This window comes from Rattus norvegicus, chromosome 3, assembly GCF_021556685.1.
Source record: "Rattus norvegicus strain SHRSP/BbbUtx chromosome 3, alternate assembly SHRSP_T2T, whole genome shotgun sequence".
In the NCBI taxonomy this organism is placed as follows: domain Eukaryota; kingdom Metazoa; phylum Chordata; class Mammalia; order Rodentia; family Muridae; genus Rattus; species Rattus norvegicus.
In genome coordinates, this window is record NC_141536.1 from 109,624,807 (window position 1) to 109,645,524 (window position 20,718).

The following is a 20,718-nucleotide window of genomic DNA, read 5'->3' on the forward strand; positions in this document are numbered from 1 at the left end:
TAAGGCTGCGATGAACATAGTGGAGCACGTGTCTCTTTTATATGTTGAGGCATCTTTTGGGTATATGCCCAAGAGAGGTATAGCTGGATCCTCAGGTAGTTCAATGTCCAATTTTCTGAGGAACCTCCAGACTGATTTCCAGAATGGTTGTACCAGTCTGCAATCCCACCAACAATGGAGGAGTGTTCCTCTTTCTCCACATCCTCGCCAGCATCTGCTGTCACCTGAGTTTTTGATCTTAGCCATTCTCACTAGTGTGAGGTGAAATCTCAGGGTTGTTTTGATTTGCATTTCCCTTATGACTAAAGATGTTGAACATTTCTTTAGGTGTTTCTCAGCCATTCGGCATTCCTCAGCTGTGAATTCTTTGTTTAGCTCTGAAACCCATTTTTTAATAGGGTTATTTGTTTCCCTGCGGTCTAACTTCTTAAGTTCTTTGTATATTTTGGATATAAGGCCTCTATCTGTTGTAGGATTGGTAAAGATCTTTTCCCAATCTGTTGGTTGCCGTTTTGTCCTAACCACAGTGTCCTTTGCCTTACAGAAGCTTTGCAGTTTTATGAGATCCCATTTGTCAATTCTTGATCTTAGAGCATAAGCCATTGGTGTTTTGTTCAGGAAACTTTTTCCAGTGCCCATGTGTTCCAGATGCTTCCCTAGTTTTTCTTCTATTAGTTTGAGTGTGTCTGGTTTGATGTGGAGGTCCTTGATCCACTTGGACTTAAGCTTTGTACAGGGTGATAAGGATGGATCGATCTGCATTCTTCTACATGTTGCCCTCCAGTTGAACCAGCACCATTTGCTGAAAATGCTATCTTTTTTCCATTGGATGGTTTTGGCTCCTTTGTCAAAAATCAAGTGACCATAGGTGTGTGGGTTCATTTCTGGATCTTCAATTCTATTCCATTGGTCTATCTGTCTGTCTCTGTACCAATACCATGCAGTTTTTATCACTATTGCTCTGTAATACTGCTTGAGTTCAGGGATAGTGATTCCCCCTGAAGTCCTTTTATTGTTGAGGATAGCTTTAGCTCTCCTGGGTTTTTTGTTATTCCAGATGAATTTGCAAATTGTTCTGTCTAAGTCTTTGAAGAATTGGATTGGTATTTTGATGGGGATTGCATTGAATCTGTAGATTGCTTTTGGTAAAATGGCCATTTTTACTATATTAATCCTGCCAATCCATGAGCATGGGAGATCTTTCCATCTTCTGAGGTCTTCTTCAATTTCTTTCCTCAGTGTCTTGAAGTTCTTATTGTACAGATCTTTTACTTGCTTGGTTAAAGTCACACCGAGGTACTTTATATTATTTGGGTCTATTATGAAGGGTGTTGTTTCTCTAATTTCTTTCTCGGCTTGTTTCTCTTTTGTATAGAGGAAGGCAACTGATTTATTTGAGTTAATTTTATACCCAGCCACTTTGCTGAAGTTGTTTATCAGCTTTAGTAGTTCTCTGGTGGAACTTTTGGGATCACTTAAATATACTATCATGTCATCTGCAAATAGTGATATTTTGACTTCTTCTTTTCCGATCTGTATGCCCTTGATCTCCTTTTGTTGTCTGATTGCTCTGGCTAGAACTTCAAGAACTATATTGAATAAGTAGGGAGAGAGTGGGCAGCCTTGTCTAGTCCCTGACTTTAGTGGGATTGCTTCAAGTTTCTCTCCATTTAGTTTAATGTTAGCAACTGGTTTGCTGTATATGGCTTTTACTATGTTTAGGTATGGGCCTTGAATTCCTATTCTTTCCAGGAATTTTATCATGAAGGGGTGTTGAATTTTGTCAAATGCTTTCTCAGCATCTAATGAAATGATCATGTGGTTCTGTTCTTTCAGTTTGTTTATATAATGGATCACGTTGATGGTTTTCCTTATATTAAACCATCCCTGCATGCCTGGGATGAAGCCCACTTGATCATGGTGGATGACTGTTTTGATGTGCTCTTGGATTCGGTTTGCCAGAATTTTATTGAGTATTTTTGCGTCGATATTCATAAGGGAAATTGGTCTGAAGTTCTCTTTCTTTGTTGTGTCTTTGTGTGGTTTAGGTATAAGAGTAATTGTGGCTTCATAGAAGGAATTCGGTAGTGCTCCATCTGTTTCAATTTTGTGGAATAGTTTGGATAATATTGGTATGAGGTCTTCTACGAAGGTTTGATAGAATTCTTCACTAAACCCGTCTGGACCTGGGCTCTTTTTGGTTGGGAGACCTTTAATGACTGCTTCTATTTCCTTAGGAGTTATGGGGTTGTTTAACTGGTTTATCTGTTCCTGATTTAACTTCGATACCTGGTATCTGTCTAGGAAATTGTCCATTTCCTGAAGATTTTCAAGTTTTGTTGAATATAGGCTTTTATAGTAGGATCTGATGATTTTTTGAATTTCCTCTGAATCTGTTGTTATGTCTCCCTTTTCATTTCTGATTTTGTTAATTTGGACGCACTCTCTATGTCCTCTCGTTAGTCTGGCTAAGGGTTTATCTATCTTGTTGATTTTCTCAAAGAACCAACTTTTGGTTCTGTTGATTCTTTCTATGGTCCTTTTGGTTTCTACTTGGTTGATTTCAGCTCTGAGTTTGATTATTTCCTGCCTTCTACTCCTCCTGGGTGTATTTGCTTCTTTTTGTTCTAGAGCTTTTAGGTGTGCTGTCAAGGTGCTGACATATGCTCTTTCCTGTTTCTTTCTGCAGGCACTCAGCGCTATGAGTTTTCCTCTTAGCACAGCTTTCATTGTGTCCCATAAGTTTGGGTATGTTGTATCTTCATTTTCATTAAATTCTAAAAAGTTTTTAATTTCTTTCTTTATTTCTTCCTTGACCAGGTTATCATTGAGTAGAGCATTGTTCAATTTCCACGTATATGTGGGCATTCTTCCCTTATTGTTATTGAAGACCAGTTTTAGGCCGTGGTGGTCCGATAGCACGCATGGGATTATTTCTATCTTTCTGTACCTGTTGAGGCCCGTTTTTTGACCAATTATATGGTCAATTTTGGAGAAAGTACCATGAGGAGCTGAGAAGAAGGTATATCCTTTTGCTTTAGGATAGAATGTTCTATAAATATCCGTTAAGTCCATTTGGCTCATGACTTCTCTTAGTCTGTCGACATCACTGTTTAATTTCTGTTTCCATGATCTGTCCATTGATGAGAGTGGGGTGTTGAAATCTCCCACTATTATTGTGTGAGGTGCAATGTGTGTTTTCAGCTTTAGTAAGGTTTCTTTTACGTATGTAGGTGCCCTTGTATTTGGGGCATAGATATTTAGTATTGAGAGTTCATCTTGGTGGATTTTTCCTTTGATGAATATGAAGTGTCCTTCCTTATCTTTTTTGATGACTTTTAGTTGGAAATTGATTTTATTTGATATTAGAATGGCTACTCCAGCTTGCTTCTTCCGACCATTTGCTTGGAAAGTTGTTTTCCAGCCTTTCACTCTGAGGTAGTGTCTGTCTATGTCTCTGAAGTGTGTTTCCTGTAGGCAGCAGAATGCAGGGTCCTCGTTGCGTATCCAGTTTGTTAATCTATGTCTTTTTATTGGGGAGTTGAGGCCATTGATATTGAGAGATATTAAGGAATAGTGATTATTGCTTCCCATTATATTCATATTTGGATGTGAGGTTATGTTTGTGTGCTTTCATTCTCTTTGTTTTGTTGCCAAGACGATTAGTTTCTTGCTTCTTCTAGGGTATAGTTTGCCTCCTTATGTTGGGCTTTACCATTTATTATCCTTTGTAGTGCTGGATTTGTAGAAAGATATTGTGTAAATTTGGTTTTGTCATGGAATATCTTGGTTTCTCCATCAATGTTAATTGAGAGTTTTGCTGGATACAGTAACCTGGCCTGGCATTTGTATTCTCTTAGGGTCTGTATGACATCTGTCCAGGATCTTCTGGCTTTCATAGTCTCTGGCGAAAAGTCTGGTGTGATTCTGATAGGTCTGCCTTTATATGTTACTTGACCTTTTTCCCTTACTGCTTTTAATATTCTTTCTTATTTTGTGCATTTGGTGTTTTGACTATTAAGTGACGGGAGGAGTTTCTTTTCTGGTCCAATCTATTTGGAGTTCTGTAGGCTTCTTGTATTTTTATGGGTATCTCTTTCTTTAGGTTAGGGAAGCTTTCTTCTATGATTTTGTTGAAGATATTTACTGGTCCTTTGAGCTGGGAGTCTTCACTCTCTTCTATACCTATTATCCTTAGGTTTGATCTTCTCATTGAGTCCTGGATTTCCTGTATGTTTTGGACCAGTACCTTTTTCTGCTTTACATTATCTTTGACAGTTGAGTCGATGATTTCTATGGAATCTTCTGCTCCTGAGATTCTCTCTTCCATCTCTTGTATTCTGTTGGTGAAGCTCGTATCTACAGCTCCTTGTCTCTTCTTTTGGATTTCTATATCCAGGGTTGTTTCCATGTGTTCTTTCTTGATTGCTTCTATTTCCATTTTTAATTCCTTCAACTGTTTGATTGTGTTTTCCTGGAATTCTTTCAGGGATTTTTCTGATTCCTCTCTGTAGGCTTCTACTTGTTCATTTATGTTTTCCTGGAATTCTTTCAGGGATTTTTGTGTCTCCGCTCTATGGGCTTCTAATTGTTTATTTATGTTTTCCTGGAATTCTTTCAGGGATTTTTGCGATTCTTTCAGGCATTTTTGCGATTCCTCTCTGCAGACTTGTTCTCTAAGGGAGTTCTTCACGTCTTTCTTGAAGTCTCCAGCATCATGATCAAAAATGATTTTGAAACTAGATCTTGCTTTTCTGGTGTGTTTGGATATTCCATGTTTGTTTTGATGGGAGAATTGGGCTCCGATGGTGCCATGTAGTCTTGGTTTCTGTTGCTTGGGTTCCTGAGCTTGCCTCTCGCCATCAGATTATCTCTAGTGTTACTTTGTTCTGCTATTTCTGACAGTGGCTAGACTGTCCTATAAGCCTGTGTGTCAGGAGTGCTGTAGACCTGTTTTCCTCTCTTTCAGTCAGTTATGGGGATAGAGTGTTCTGCTTTCCGGCGTGTAGTTTTTCCTCTCTACAGGTCTTCAGCTGTTCCTGTGGGCCTGTGTCTTGAGTTCACCAGGCAGCTTTCTTGCAGGAGAAAAGTTGGTCTTACCTGTGGTCCCGAGGCTCAAGTTCGCTCGTGGGGTGCTGCTCACGGGCTCTCTGCAGCGGCAGCAACCAGGAAGACTTGTGCCGCCATTTCCGGGAGCTTCAGTGCACCAGGGTTCCAGATGGTCTTTGGCTTTTTCCTCTGGCGTCCGAGATGTGTGTGCAGAGAGCAGTCTCTTCTGGTTTCCCAGGCTTGTCTGCCCCTCTGAAGGTTCAGCTCTCCCTCCCACGGGATTTGGGTGCAGAGAACTGTTTATCCGGTCTGTTTCCTTCAGGTTCTGGTGGTGTCTCAGGCAGGGGTCCTGCCGCTCCTGGGCCCTCCCCCACGGGAGCCCAGAGGCCTTATACAGTTTCCTCTTGGGCCAGGGATGTGGGCAGGGGTGAGCAGTGTTGGTGGTCTCTTCCGCTCTGCAGCCTCAGGAGTGCCCACCTGACCAGGCGGTTGGGTCTCTCTCTCACAGGGTCTGGGAGCAGAGAGCTGCTGCGGGCCGGGATCAGAGGGTGTGGGACTTCCGGTAAACACAGAACGTGCCCGGTCCTAGAGGAATTCTGCTTCCCTGTGTCCCAAGCTCACCAGGCAGCTTTCTTGCAGCAGAAAAGTTGGTCTTACCTGTGGTCCCGGGGCTCAAGTTCGTTCGTGGGGTGCTGCCCACAGGCTCTCTGCAGCGGCAGCGATGAAATAACCTTTTTGACTTCCACTCAGGTACACTTTTCCAATCAGATGTTCTAGTCTGTAGTCCGACTCCCCAACAATGATCAGCAGCAGGGGTCTAGCAGTGGCTCAGTCCTACAAGGCAGGCAGACATGCAGGCAGGCGAAAAAGAGTGGTTTTTTTTTTTTTTTTTTTTTTTGTGGCCTTTGTGCTAGCTTCTTTCCTGGGGTGCTAGGGAGCTTGCTGACTAAGACACGACTTGATTTGGGAGGATGCTTTCTTTTCAGCTCTGGGAGAAAGTTGAGCACCATCCTAGCAGGAGGCCCCATGCTGAGGGACACAGAAGACTTCAGCTGATCATGCATCAGGGACTCACTTGCTTAACACCTGCTCTTGCCCAGGTATCAGTGATAGTCCTTTTGGTCTCCAGGATGCCCGTTTGGACAATAGCCTCATCCTGCTCCCAGGATGGCAAAGCCATGGCCACGCATGGTGTTCAGATTGGGCTGGCCACTTGCTTTAGGTGGTATACACAAAACAATCAGCTGAAGTCAGAGAAATCCTATGTCTTCCTGGAATCCCTGCAGTCTGCCTCTGCACTCCTGCAGGATTGTGAGTTCACTCCATGTGACCCTTTTCTCCAGCTCCAGGAAGACCTGGGACTAATCCAGAAGGGATTGGCTCCCTGGCTGTGGAAAGGCATGCTAGTAAGAATGGGGTATGATTTCTGGTAACAACTGAGCCTCTTGGTGGAGGAAAATTGAAACCCTTTGCAGACTTAACACAGCCTCCTGGGTCTGCTTATGCTAATGCATTCTGAATGAAACCTCCAAGCAGGCAACTGCTTCAGAGATCATGTATAGGCTGGTAACTTATTGCCAAGGCTGTGGGAGCTGTGACCCTACTAGTCTGCGCATTGGTTTCCAGATTTCATTTTCTCTAGCTGGAGAAGATAACAAGTGTGTTCAATTCTAGAAATGCTTAGCCTTTGAAACCTTATCAGTTTCTTCATTAGTATGGGGCTGGTCAAAGGAGAGAGCAGTTTTGGAGTTGTCTTTGAATCAGGAGTGCGGTGCAGGAAGAGGAGCATGAGGCATGGTGTGGGTCAGGGGTACAGAAAGAAGACTGAAGATTGCCATGGGACTGGGTGCATGTTTCTCTCAGGGAATGTCTTTGGGCAGGACTGAGTCACAGGCTATGCTGGTAGACATATGTCTCAGACACACTCCCTCAGAATCCAGAGTGACAGGCTGGGCCTGCCCGACTGGAGAGTCCTTTGTGCCTGCAGCTGCCTTTACCTTCAGAGGTTCTTCCTTCCGACTTCCTACAACAGGAGTTTCAGATGGTTATGAGCCACAGCGTGAGTGGAAACGGGGAGAGAACCTGGATCCTACCCATTCTTCTATTTAAATTTTGTAGAAAATGTAGGGAGCAGAGACAAAAGTGATCATCTAATATCCAGATGTAATGACAGCGAACAGCAGGTAGGTGTCTCTCTTTCAGCTTAATATTACAAATAATGTTCATACTGAACAGGTTATATTTAGGTATATATATATATATATATATATATATATATATATATATATATATATATATATATATACACATATATATAATCTGTGCATGCAATAGCAATTAGTGGAAAAAGAGGCCATGAATTTGAAGGAGAGCAAGCAGGAACTGGTATATGGGAGACTTTGGAGGGAGCAAAGGGAAGGGGGAAATGATGTAATTAAATAATAATCTCAAAATAAATTTCAAAACAAATTATTCCTCTTTTTGACGAAAGTGGCTTTTGTAATGCAATATGTAAAAGCAGTTCACGTTATTAAAAATGTATTGGAGAGCTCTGATCTGATTTAATTATTTTTTTTCCCTGTAGTTCTGGGAATTGAAACCAGGGCCTTGTGCATGTCAAGTAAACACTCCACCACAGTGAGCTACATCCCCAGCTCCCTGACCTGATTTTCTCCTTCATGCCTTAAGACCATAGGGCTTTCATCCAATATAGACTTACTTTGATTATCTCAGGGAAGGAAGAAACAAGAAAAATGTTTGGGTAAGATGAGGCATTCTGATTAGGTTAATAAAAATTAGCTCTGTCTTGTTTGCTTAACTCCCAAGTAGCTAAGGAAGGTGCTTGTCCCCATGCTGGGAGAATTTAAGGTCAGTATCATGTAGTAGAAATATTCCATGAGGTTGAGAAAAGAGGAGAGGATGGCAATTTTCTATCCCAATATTGATTTTTTTTACATGTATTAACATGTTCCTGTGTGTGTGGGTATGAATGCCATAAAACACACATGGAGCAGAGGACAACTTACAGGAACCAATTTCTCTTTATGCCATGTGGGGCCTGCAGAACACACTCAGGTGGGCAAGCTTGGCAGAAAGCACCTTTACCCACTGAACCATCCTACCAGTGTATTCACTAAACTGTTCTTTTGACCTGTACACGCATGCTATGGCACACATGAACACATGCGCACATGCGCACATGCACACATGCTTGCTCCCCAGTGTGCTCTTTCTTCCCACCCTCTGCCCCAGGAACCCATCAAGTGTGATCTGTATCAGTGGTCTCTTCTGGTGCCTATTTCCTGGTTGGGTTTGACCACCGGGTGATGGTGAGAGAAGACAGTGGGATGAGGGAAGACAGGGAGTCAGTTGGCTCTTTATTCCTCTGATTCTGCCCTTGTCTGGACCCCACAATGAGGTTATAAACAATAATTCGGACTATAAATTCATGAATTTTTATATCAATTTTATAAAGATTTTTACCTCTTGAATCCAATGGTTTAAAGAAATTGAGCTTGCAAATCTCAATTTTCTTTTTTTAAAAAAATTTTTTTTATTAACTTGAGTATTTCTTATTTACATTTCGAGTGTTATTCCCTTTCCCGGTTTCCAGGCAAACATCCCCCTAATCCCTTCCCCTCCCCTCCTTTATGGGTGTTCCCCTCCCCATCCTTCCCCCATTGCCACCCTCCCCCCAACAATCTAGTTCACTGGGGGTTCAGTCTTAGCAGGACCCAGGGCTTCCCCTTCCACTGGTGCTTTTACTAGGATATTCATTGCTACCTATGAGGTCAGAGTCCAGGGTTAGTCCATGTATAGTCTTTAGGTAGTGGCTTAGTCCCTGGAAGCTCTGGTTGGTTGGCATTGTTGTACATATGGGGTCTCGAGCCCCTTCAAGCTCTTCCAGTTCTTTCTCTGATTCCTTCAACGGGGGTCCTATTCTCAGTTCAGTGGTTTGCTGCTGGCGTTCGCCTCTGTATTTGCTGTATTCTGGCTGTGTCTCTCAGGAGCGATCTACATCCGGATCCTGTCGGTCTGCACTTCTTTGCTTCATCCATCTTGTCTAATTGGATGGCTGTATATGCATGGGCCACATGTGGGGCAGGCTCTGAATGGGTGTTCCTTCTGTGTGGGTTTTAATCTTTGCCTCTCTATTCCCTGCCAAGGGTATTCTTGTTCTCCTTTTAAAGAAGGAGTGAAGCATTCACATTTTGATCATCCGTCTTGAGTTTCGTTTGTTCTAGGCATCTAGGGTAATTCAAGCATTTGGGCTAATAGCCACTTATCAATGAATGCATACCATGTGTGTTTTTCTGTGATTGGGTTACCTCACTCAGGATGATATTTTCCAGTTCCAACCATTTGCTTATGAATTTCATAAAGTCATTGTTTTTGATAGCTGAGTAATATTCCATTGTGTAGATGTACCACATTTTCTGTATCCATTCCTCTGTTGAAGGGCATCTGGGTTCTTACCAGCGTCTGGCTATTATAAATAAGGCTGCGATGAACATAGTGGAGCACGTGTCTTTTTTATATGTTGGGGCATCTTTTGGGTATATGCCCAAGAGAGGTATAGTTGGATCCTCAGGTAGTTCAATGTCCAATTTTCTGAGGAACCTCCAGACTGATTTCCAGAATGGTTGTACCAGTCTGCAATTCCACCAACAATGGAGGAGTGTTCCTCTTTCTCCGCATCCTCGCCAGCATCTGCTGTCACCTGAGTTTTTTATCTTAGCCATTCTCACTGGTGTGAGGTGAAATCTCAGGGTTGTTTTGATTTGCATTTCCCTTATGACTAAAGATGTTGAACATTTCTTTAGGTGTTTCTCAGCCATTCGGCATTCCTCAGCTGTGAATTCTTTGTTTAGCTGTGAACCCCATTTTTTTTTTGGTTCTTTTTTTCGGAGCTGGGGACCGAACCCAGGGCCTTGCGCTTCCTTGTTAAGCGCTCTACCACTGAGCTAAATCCCCAGCCCCCTGAACCCCATTTTAAATAAGGTTATTTTTCTCCCTGCGGTCTAACTTCTTGAGTTCTTTGTATATTTTGGATATAATGCCTCTATCTGTTGTAGGATTGGTAAAGATCTTTTCCCAATCTGTTGGTTGCCATTTTGTCCTAACCACAGTGTCCTTTGCCTTACAGAAGCTTTGCAGTTTTATGAGATCCCATTTGTCGATTTTTGATCTTAGAGCATAAGCCATTGGTGTTTTGTTCAGGAAATTTTTTCCAGTGCCCATGTGTTCCAGATGCTTCCCTAGTTTTTCCTTCTATTAGTTTGAGTGTGTCTGCTTTGATGTAGAGGTCCTTGATCCGCTTGGACTTAAGCTTTGTACAGGGTGATAAGCATGGATCAATCTCCATTCTTCTACACGTTGACCTCTAGTTGAACCAGCACCATTTGCTGAAAATGCTATCTTTTTTCCATTTGATGGTTTTGGTTCCTTTGTCAAAAATCAAGTGACCATAGGTGTGTGGGTTCATTTCTGGGTCTTCAATTCTATTCCATTGGTCTATCTGTCTGTCTCTGTACCAATACCATGCAGTTTTTATCACTATTGCTCTGTAATATTGCTTGAGTTCAGGGATAGTGATTCCCTCGGAAGTCCTTTTATTGTTGAGGATAGTTTTAGATATCCTGGGATTTTTGTTATTTCAGATGAACTTGCAAATTGTTCTGTGTAAGTCTTTGAAGAATTGGATTGGTATTTTGATGGGTATTGCATTGAATCTGTAGATCACTTTTGGTAAAATGGCCATTTTTACTCTATTAATCCTGCCAATCCATGAGCATGGGAGACCTTTCCATCTTCTGAGGTCTTCTTCAATTTCTTTCTTCAGAGTCTCGAAGTTCTTATTGTACAGATCTTTTACTTGCTTGGTTAAGGTCACACCGAGGTACTTTATATTATTTGGGTCTATTATGAAGGGTGTCGTTTCCCTAATTTCTTTCTCGGCTTGTTTCTCTTTTGTGTAGAGGAAGGCTACTGATTTATTTGAGTTAATTTTATACCCAGCCACTTTGCTGAAGTTGTTTATCAGCTTTAGTAGTTCTCTGGTGGAACTTTTGGGATCACTTAAATAAACTATCATATCATCTGCAAATAGTGATATTTTGACTTCTTCTTTTCTGATCTGTATCCCCTTGACCTCCTTTTGTTGTCTGATTGCTCTGGCTAGAACTTCAAGAACTATATTGAATAAGTAGGGAGAGAGTGGGCAGCCTTGTCTAGTCCCTGATTTTAGTGGGATTGCTTCAAGTTTCTCTCCATTTAGTTTAATGTTAGCGACTGGTTTGCTGTATATGGCTTTTACTATGTTTAGGTATGGGCCTTGAATTCCTATTCTTTCCAGGACTTTTATCATGAAGGGGTGTTGAATTTTGTCAAATGCTTTCTCAGCATCTAATGAAATGATCATGTGGTTTTGTTCTTTCAGTTTGTTTATATAATGGGTCACGTTGATGGTTTTCCATATATTAAACCATCCCTGCATGCCTGGGATGAAGCCTACTTGATCATGGTGGATGATTGTTTTGATGTGCTCTTGGATTTGGTTTGCCAGAATTTTATTGAGTATTTTTGTGTCAATATTCATAAGGGAAATTGGTCTGAAGTTCTCTTTCTTTGTTGTGTCTTTGTGTGGTTTAGGTATAAGAGTAATTGTGGCTTCATAGAAGGAATTCGGTAGTGCTCCATCTGTTTCAATTTTGTGGAATAGTTTGGATAATATTGGTATGAGGTCTTCTATGAAGGTCTGATAGAATTCTGCACTAAACCCGTCTGGACCTGGGCTCTTTTTGGTTGGGAGACCTTTAATGACTGCTTCTATTTCCTTAGGAGTTATGGGGTTGTTTAACTGGTTTATCTGTTCCTGATTTAACTTCGGTACCTGGTATCTGTCTAGGAAATTGTCCATTTCCTGCAGATTTTCAAGTTTTGTTGAATATAGGCTTTTATAGTAGGACCTGATGATTTTTTTGAATTTCCTCTGAATCTGTAGTTGTGTCTCCCTTTTCATTTCTGATTTTGTTACGTTGGACACACTTTCTGTGTCCTCTTGTTAGTCTGGCTAAGGGTTTATCTATCTTGTTGATTTTCTCAAAGAACCAACTTTTGGTTCTGTTGATTCTTTCTATGGTCCTTTTTGTTTCTACTTGGTTGATTTCAGCTCTGAGTTTGATTATTTCCTGCCTTCTACTCCTCCTGGGTGTATTTGCTTCTTTTTGTTCTAGAGCTTTTAGGTGTGCTGTCAAGGTGCTGACATATGCTCTTTCCTGTTTGTTTCTGCAGGCACTCAGCGCTATGAGTTTTCATCTTAGCACAGCTTTCATTGTGTCCCATAAGTTTGGGTATGTTGTATCTTCATTTTCATTAAATTCTAAAAAGTTTTTAATTTCTTTCTTTATTTCTTCCTTGACCAGGTTATCATTGAGTAGAGCATTGTTCAATTTCCACGTATATGTGGGCATTCTTCCCTTATTTTTATTGAAGACCAGCTTTAGGCCGTGGTGGTCTGATAGCAGGCATGGGATTATTTCTATCTTTCTGTACCTGTTGAGGCCCATTTTTTGACCAATTATATGGTCAATTTTGGAGAAAGTACCATGAGGAGCTGAGAAGAAGGTATATCCTTTTGCTTTAGGATAGAATGTTCTATAATTATCTGTTAAGTCAATTTGGCTCATGACTTCTCTTAGCCTGTCTACCTCTCTGTTTAATTTCTGTTTCCATGATCTGTCCATTGATGAGAGTGGGGTGTTGAAATCTCCCACTATTATTGTGTGAGGTGCAATGTGTGTTTTCAGCTTTAGTAAGGTTTCTTTTACGTATGTAGGTGCCCTTGTATTTGGGGTATAGATATTTAGGATTGAGAGTTCATCTTGGTGGATTTTTCCTTTGATGAATATGAAGTGTCCTTCCTTATCTTTTTTGATGACTCTAGTTGAAAATTGATTTTATTTGGTATTAGAATGGCTACTCCAGCTTGCTTCTTCCGACCATTTGCTTGGAAAGTTGTTTTCCAGCCTTTCACTCTGAGGTAGTGTCTGTCTATGTCTCTGAGGTGCGTTTCCTGTAGGCAGCAGAATGCAGGGTCCTGGTTGCATATCCAGTTTGTTAATCTATGTCTTTTTATTGGGGAGTTGAGGCCATTGATGTTTTGAGATATTAAGGAATAGTTATTGTTGCTTCCTGTTATATTCATATTTGGATATGAGGTTATGTTTGTGTGCTTTTCTTCTCTTTGTTTTGTTGCCAAGACGATTAGTTTCTTGCTTCTTCTAGGGTATAGTTTGCCTCCTTATGTTGGGCTTTACCATTTATTATCCTTTGTAGTGCTGGATTTGTAGAAAGATATTGTGTAAATTTGGTTTTGTCATGGAATATCTTGGTTTCTCCATCTATGTTAATTGAGAGTTTTGCTGGATACAGTAACCTGGCCTGGCATTTGTATTCTCTTAGGGTCTGTATGACATCTGTCCAGGATCTTCTGGCTTTCATAGTCTCTGGCGAAAAGTCTGGTGTGATTCTGATAGGTCTGCCTTTATATGTTACTTGACCTTTTTCCCTTACTGCTTTTAATATTCTTTCTTATTTTGTGCATTTGGTGTTTTGACTATTAAGTGACGGGAGGAGTTTCTTTTCTGGTCCAATCTATTTGGAGTTCTGTAGGCTTCTTGTATTTTTATGGGTATCTCTTTCTTTAGGTTAGGGAAGCTTTCTTCTATGATTTTGTTGAAGATATTTACTGGTCCTTTGAGCTGGGAGTCTTCACTCTCTTCTATACCTATTATCCTTAGGTTTGATCTTCTCATTGAGTCCTGGATTTCCTGTATGTTTTGGACCAGTACCTTTTTCTGCTTTACATTATCTTTGACAGTTGAGTCGATGATTTCTATGGAATCTTCTGCTCCTGAGATTCTCTCTTCCATCTCTTGTATTCTGTTGGTGAAGCTCGTATCTACAGCTCCTTGTCTCTTCTTTTGGATTTCTATATCCAGGGTTGTTTCCATGTGTTCTTTCTTGATTGCTTCTATTTCCATTTTTAATTCCTTCAACTGTTTGATTGTGTTTTCCTGGAATTCTTTCAGGGATTTTTCTGATTCCTCTCTGTAGGCTTCTACTTGTTTATTAATGTTTTCCTGTGTTTCTCTAAGGGATTTCTTCACATCTTTCTTGAAGTCCTCCAGCATCATGATCAAATGTGATTTTTAATCTAGATCTTCTTTTCTGGTGTGTTTGGATATTCCGTGTTTGCTTTGGTGGGGGAATTGGGCTCCGATGATGCCATGTAGTCTTTGTTTCTGTTGCTTGGGTTCCTGCGCTTGCCTCTCGCCATCAGATTATCTCTAGTGTTACTTTGTTCTGCTATTTCTGACAGTGGCTAGACTGTCCTATAAGCCTGTGTGTCAGGAGTGCTGTAGACCTGTTTTCCTGTTTTCTTTCAGTCAGTTATGGGGACAGAGTGTTCTGCTTTCGGGCGTGCAGTTTTTCCTATCTACAGGTCTTCAGCTGTTCCTGTGGGCCTGTTTCTTGAGTTCACCAGGCAGGTCACTTGCAGCAGAAAAGTTGGTCTTACCTGTGGTCCCGAGGCTCAAGTTTGCTCGTGGGGTGCTGCCTATGAGCTCTCTGTGGCGGCAGCAACCAGGAAGATCTGCACCGCCCTTTCTGGGAGCCTCTGTGCACCAGGGTTCCAGATGGCGTTTGGTGTTTTCCTCTGGCGTCTGAGATGTGGGCAGAGTGCAGTCTCTTCTGGTTTCCCAGGCGTGTCTACCTCTCTGAAGGTTTAGCTCTCCCTCCCACGGGATTTGGGTGCAGAGAACTGTTTATCTGGTCAGTCCCTTCAGGTTCCGGCGGTGTCTCAGATGCAGAGGACTTGCGGCTCCTGGGTCCTCCTCTAGGGAAACCCAGAGGCTGTATACAGTTTCCTCTTGGGCCAGGGATGTGAGCAGGGGAGGGCAGTGTTGGTGGTCTCTTCCGCTCTGCAGTGTCAGGAGTGCCCACTTGTCCAGGCGGTGAGGTCTCTCTCCCACAGGGTTTGGGAGCAGATAGCTGCTGCAGGCAGGGATCCGCAGGTTTGGGACTCCTGCTAAATACCGGAAGTGCCGCAAATCTCAATTTTCTAATTAACTTATTGTGTTTGATAAGAAGGTCTAATTTAAGAAGAAAGTGAACAACATCCAATGGAAAAAAGATAGCATTTTCAGCAAATGGTGCTGGTTCAACTAGAGGTCAACATGTAGAAGAATGCAAATCGATCCATGTTTATCACCCTGTACAAAGCTTAAGTCCAAGTGGATCAAGGACCTCCACATCAAACCAGATACACTCAAACTAATAGAAGAAAAACTAGGGCAGCATCTTGAACACATGGGCACTGGAAAAAATTTCCTGAACAAAACACCAATGGCTTATGCTCTAAGATCAAGAAATGACAAATGAGATCTCATAAAACTGCAAAGCTTCTGTAAGGCAAAGGACATTGTTGTTAGGACAAAACGACAACCAACAGATTGGGAAAAGATCTTTACCAATCCTACAACAGATAGAGGGCTTATATCCAAAATATACAAAGAACTCAAGAAGGTATACTGCAGGGAGACAAATAACCCTATTAAAAAATGGGGTTCAGAACTAAACAAAGAATTCACAGCTGAGGAATGCCAAATGGCTGAGGAACACCTAAAGGAAGGTTCAACATCTTTAGTCATAAGGGAAATGCAAATCAAAACAACCCTGAGATTTCACCTCACACCAGTGAGAATGGCTAAGATAAAAAACTCAGGTGACAACAAATACTGGCGAGGATGTGGAGAAAGAGGAACACTCCTCCATTGTTGGTGGAATTGCAGACTGGTACAACCATTCTGGAAATCAGTCTGGAGGTTCCTCAGAAAATTAGACATTGAACTACCTGAGGATCCAGCTATTCCTCTCTTGGGCATATACCCAAAAGATGCCCCAACATATAAAAAAGACATGTGCTCCACTATGTTCATAGCAGTGTTATTTATAATAGCCAGAAGCTGGAAAGAACCCAGATGCCCTTCAACAGAGTAATGGATACAGAAAATGTGGTACATCTACCCAATGGAATATTACTCAGCTATCAAAAACAATGCCTTTATGAAATTCATAGACAAATGGTTGGAACTGGAAAATATCATCCTGAGTGAGGTAATCCAATCACAGAAAAACACTCATGGTATGCCTTCATTGATAAGTGGCTATTAGCCCAAATGCTTGAATTACACTAGATGCCTAGAATACAGGAAACTCAAGACGGATGATCAAAATGTGAATGCTTCACTCCTTCTTTAAAAGGAGAACAAGAATACCCTTGGCAGGGAATAGAGAGGCAAAGATTAAAACAGACACAGAAGGAACACCCATTCAGAGCCTGCCCTACATGTGGCCCATACATATACAGCCACCCAATTAGACAAGATGGATGAAGCAAAGAAGTGCAGGCCGACAGGATCCGGATGTAGATCGCTCCTGAGAGACACAGCCAGAATACAGCAAATACAGAGGCGAATGCCAGCAGCAAACCACTGAACTGAGAATAGGACCCCTGTTGAAGGAATCAGAGAAAGAACCGGAAGAGCTTGCAGGGGGTTGAGACCCCTTATGAACAACAGTGCCAAGCAACCAGAGCTTCCAGGGACTAAGCCATTACCTAAAGACTATACATGGACTGGCCCTGGACTCTGACCCCATAGGTAGCAATGAATATCCTAGTAAGAGCACCAGTGGTAGGAGAAGCCCTTGGTCCTGCTAAGACTGAACCCCCAGTGAACGTGATTGTTGGGGAGAGGGCAGCAATGGGGGGAGAATGGGGAGGGGAACACTCATAAAGAAGGGGAGGGGGAGGGATTAGGGGGATGTTTGCCCGGAAACCGGGAAAGGGAATAACACTCAAAATGTAAATAAGAAATACTCAAGTTAATTTAAAAAAAAGAAGAAGAAGAAAATGAACAGAAAACCCACAAACCTGATCTTTCAGCATCCATTGTTGGCCAAGGCCTGCTGTGGGTCCTGGTTACCTGCTCTCCGTCTTCTGATGGCCTGGGTGCCAGAAACAATGCATAACTGCAAACCCTGAGTGACAGCATTGATCCCATGCCTAGGTCTCCTCTCCATCTGGCTTCTGCCATGGCGCATCGGCCAACTTGAATTGTTCCAGTTAGACTCCTTGTCTGTCCCTTATTGGGACACAACTGTTACTAGGAAAACCTAAAGCAAGGCAGTGATGCTGAGACAAAAGTGTGGAGAGGTGACCAGAGTTTGTTGAAACCACAATGAGTGTGCACTAGAGGGAAGTTGAGATGAAGACAGAGAGACAGAGAAAGACAGAGAAAGAGAGAGGATTAAGATGGAGAGAGAGAGAGAGAGAGAGAGAGAGAGAGAGAGAGAGAGAGAGAGAGAAAGACAGAGACACACACACACACATATATATATATATATATATATATATATATATATATATATATATATATAGAGAGAGAGAGAGAGAGAGAGAGAGAGAGGGAGGGAGAAAACAAAGGCCAACTAACTTCAAGATGCCTAGGACTTGAGCTAAGGTCATGTCACCAGACAAGCAGGGCGGTTCACAGCTCACACATCCTTGGGCTAGGTGTCATATCAGGAGAACTGCAGCAAGCATAAACAGAAAACCGAAATACTGTGGCAGGTGTGGAATTACATAACTTGTGAGACACACACAGCCAATTCCCTACTTTTTAAAGTAAATAAAAGTTTCTTGCAGTGTGGTTTTATGTGATGATTACAGGTGTGCTTACACTGTAAAGGCATGGGTAGTGATGAGAGAGCCCACGTGTGCAAATCCTGCAAATCCTGAAATATTTATAGCCTAGCTCTGGAGAAGAAGTTTGAGGACTCCTGGCTCGTGGGCAGCAAGTGATCAAGAAGTCTGGAAACAAGAACCTGGAAAGACTGTTTTCAGAAGGCTGTGTGGCTACCGAAATCACCAGGATTCTGGCCCCTGTGGCCCTGGTTGTTGACCATATCAAAATAGGCAATGGCAAGGCCTGGGAGATGAGCTAACCCTTATAGTTTCTAGGCTGGTATGGATGCCCTCACAAACATTCTGAATGAATCTAGGTGTGTGTGTGCGTGTTTGCGTGTGTGTGTGTGTGTGCGTGTGTGTGTGTGTGTGCGTGTGTGTGTGTGTGTGCGTGTGTGCGTGTGTGCGTGCGTGTGACTTCAGGTGATGAAGAGATGACTGAGGTGATGGCTGGGGAAACCCCTTTTCTTTCTCTTCTGTTGGTCGCTTCCTCCTGCAGGTCCTCTTCCTGTGCTGATCATAATGGGCTGTAGCTTTCATGTTGTGCCCCGTTTATCCCTTTCCCGACTTGATTATGGATCCATTCTTGGGGAGGGTTCTGAGTTGGCCTTGAGTGGGGGTGTAAGACCTGAGGATGGGGCTCATCTTCAGTGAGAGACGGGTTACAGGATAGGAAGCTGCTGCTGACCTGTGTGCCCAGTGAGCGGTGGTTGCTTCTCCAATTGGTGTGGAGTTATGAACTGTATGGATCTTGGTTGGCTGCTGGAGGGTCTTAGGTGAATAAGATGAGAACCAGCCTTGGAGGAAGTGGGAGATGCCTGGGGTTTAGGAGGAATCCAGCTTCTCAGGGAAGGAGCCTGTGAGCCTCATCTGGCATCCTCCTGGGCAGGCAGGGAGGTTGGGAGTCTGCCTGCTGGCATCTTGCTTCCAGGTAGCACCTGTTTATAATGCATGAGCTCTTGGTGGGCTTTCTGCCCAAACCAGAGTGTAATGGTCTACAGAGGAGGAAAGGCCAATACCCTCTCGCTTATTTCTGTTACCTGGCTGTGGTACTTCCTGCTAGACACTGCAGGCAGGGCCTGTCAGAAATCTGCTTGGTCATTATTCTTCCTGCTCAACTTTGATGAGCTCTGCTTAGCAAGGCCTGACTGGATGGATATATGCCATGCCAAGCTGCTCATCTCACCCACTTTTCCTGGTTCTCTTGAAGTTCTATGAGTGCTGCAAAGTGCCTGGTCACCAGACACCCCAGCCCATCTCCCCAAGTTTCCCTCCCCACAATGCACGAGGACCTGTGTCTCCAGGTGTGCAGCATGCTTTTGTTTCTTCACCTTTCAGCTGTCAAGATGTCTGATCCCTTCTATGTGGCAAGATCTCACTTATTGTTTAAGACTCTTTCCAAGAGATAATTATAGGCAAGAAAGACGACCCTGTCTACATCCCCAGGGCATTGTCTTTAAAGCTCTTATCTTGATTCCAGTCATGAGAGCTCAGGCTTTGCTTCTCTATAGCCACTCCTTACACAAAAGGGTATGTAAGAAAGGGGTGTGTGAGTGAGAGGAAGTAAGGGGCAGCGGACACCAACACACAAAAGGTGGTGTTCAAGACTGCCTTTGTTCACCAAAGCTTCATAGTTACAGATAGGGCATTTGTAGTAACCTGACTAGCTCAGATGCCTTAAGTTTTCTTCTGTTATGAGACAATGGTGTTTGGGAGATGAAATGCTAAGTCTGTAAGCTAGAATTGTACACAGGACAGTAGTGGGAGCAAATCTAACTTGTTAAGTGGGACTGCTGTGATTAAGTCCTGTTGGTGCTGTAAGGAGAGCAATGTGGTTTCTTGCAAGGCTGAGCTTATTTAGTCCTGACCACAGTGAGTCATCCAGACGGATGGGAGGTCAGGAGCTTTGCGTACAATGTCTTATCTCATCCCCAGGACCTCAGTCAGGGAAAGCCTGTGTATTAGAGAGGATCCCTGGCTGAAAGGAAGCAATTTGCCAGGATCACGTGACTACAAAGTGACAAGGGCAGTCAGAGCTGTGCAAACCTCCTCTCTATTGGGCTGAAGGCTTTGCCTTTTTCCACTAGGGTACCTTTGATGAGTAAGAATGACACACCTCTCTCCTTCTTTCCTCCTCAGCTTGTTTAAGTCAGAGGACTGGCAGCATTGAGAGCTGGATGGGGCACTTCTAGAACTGGAAATTATGCCACTTCCTGTCTAACAGGGAACAAAGCGTTTCCATTGAAGAGTCTTGAAAGCTGGGCTTGTCATACTAAACAGAATGAAGCTAATGCTTAGTAAGCTGTGGTTGGCAGGTCACATGGTGTGTGTGTGTGTGTGTGTGTGTGTGTGTGTGTGTGTGTGTGTGTATACGTATGTGTGTACAAGCCTACACAGATACCTAGAACACACTCCAGGCTTATTCTGGGTTCTCCCAGAATAGGAGATTGGGATTGATAACGTTTGGTCCCAAGCCTCATCCTTCTCCATTTGTGTGCTCCCTGTGTGAGTGTCCCCAGTACTGTGTACACCTTCATCCCTTCTCCACAGGGTATTGGCTTTGGCTGTTTCTGTCTATGACTAGCCACTGTCCACTCTGATGAGCAGTTCATTAAAAGTGATGGCTTTCAAACTTGCTTTCTTTTTTTGTTTGTTTTTTTATTTAATTTATTCTTCTTTCCCGTATAATAGATCTTGATATTCTTTCTCCTCCCCCAACTCCTCCCACCCAGCTTCATTATTTCTCTTTAAAACAAAACAAAAGCAAAGATGAAAAATCAAACAAAAGACCAATAAGACAAAAGGATGCCAAACTAAAATAAAATAAAACAAAACTCAGAATCCATTTTGTGTTTCATTAA

General features: G+C 42.6%; 1 long non-coding RNA gene across 1 annotated transcript; it reads left to right on the forward strand.

The window, feature by feature from the left end:
- The first annotated feature begins 12,342 nt into the window (after positions 1 to 12,342).
- LOC147995659 (uncharacterized) lies at positions 12,343 to 20,489 on the forward strand. The gene is made up of 2 exons (XR_015683755.1): positions 12,343 to 12,401; positions 19,997 to 20,489. It is a non-coding gene; the product is annotated as an uncharacterized LOC147995659 (long non-coding RNA).
- The last annotated feature ends 229 nt before the right edge of the window (positions 20,490 to 20,718 follow it).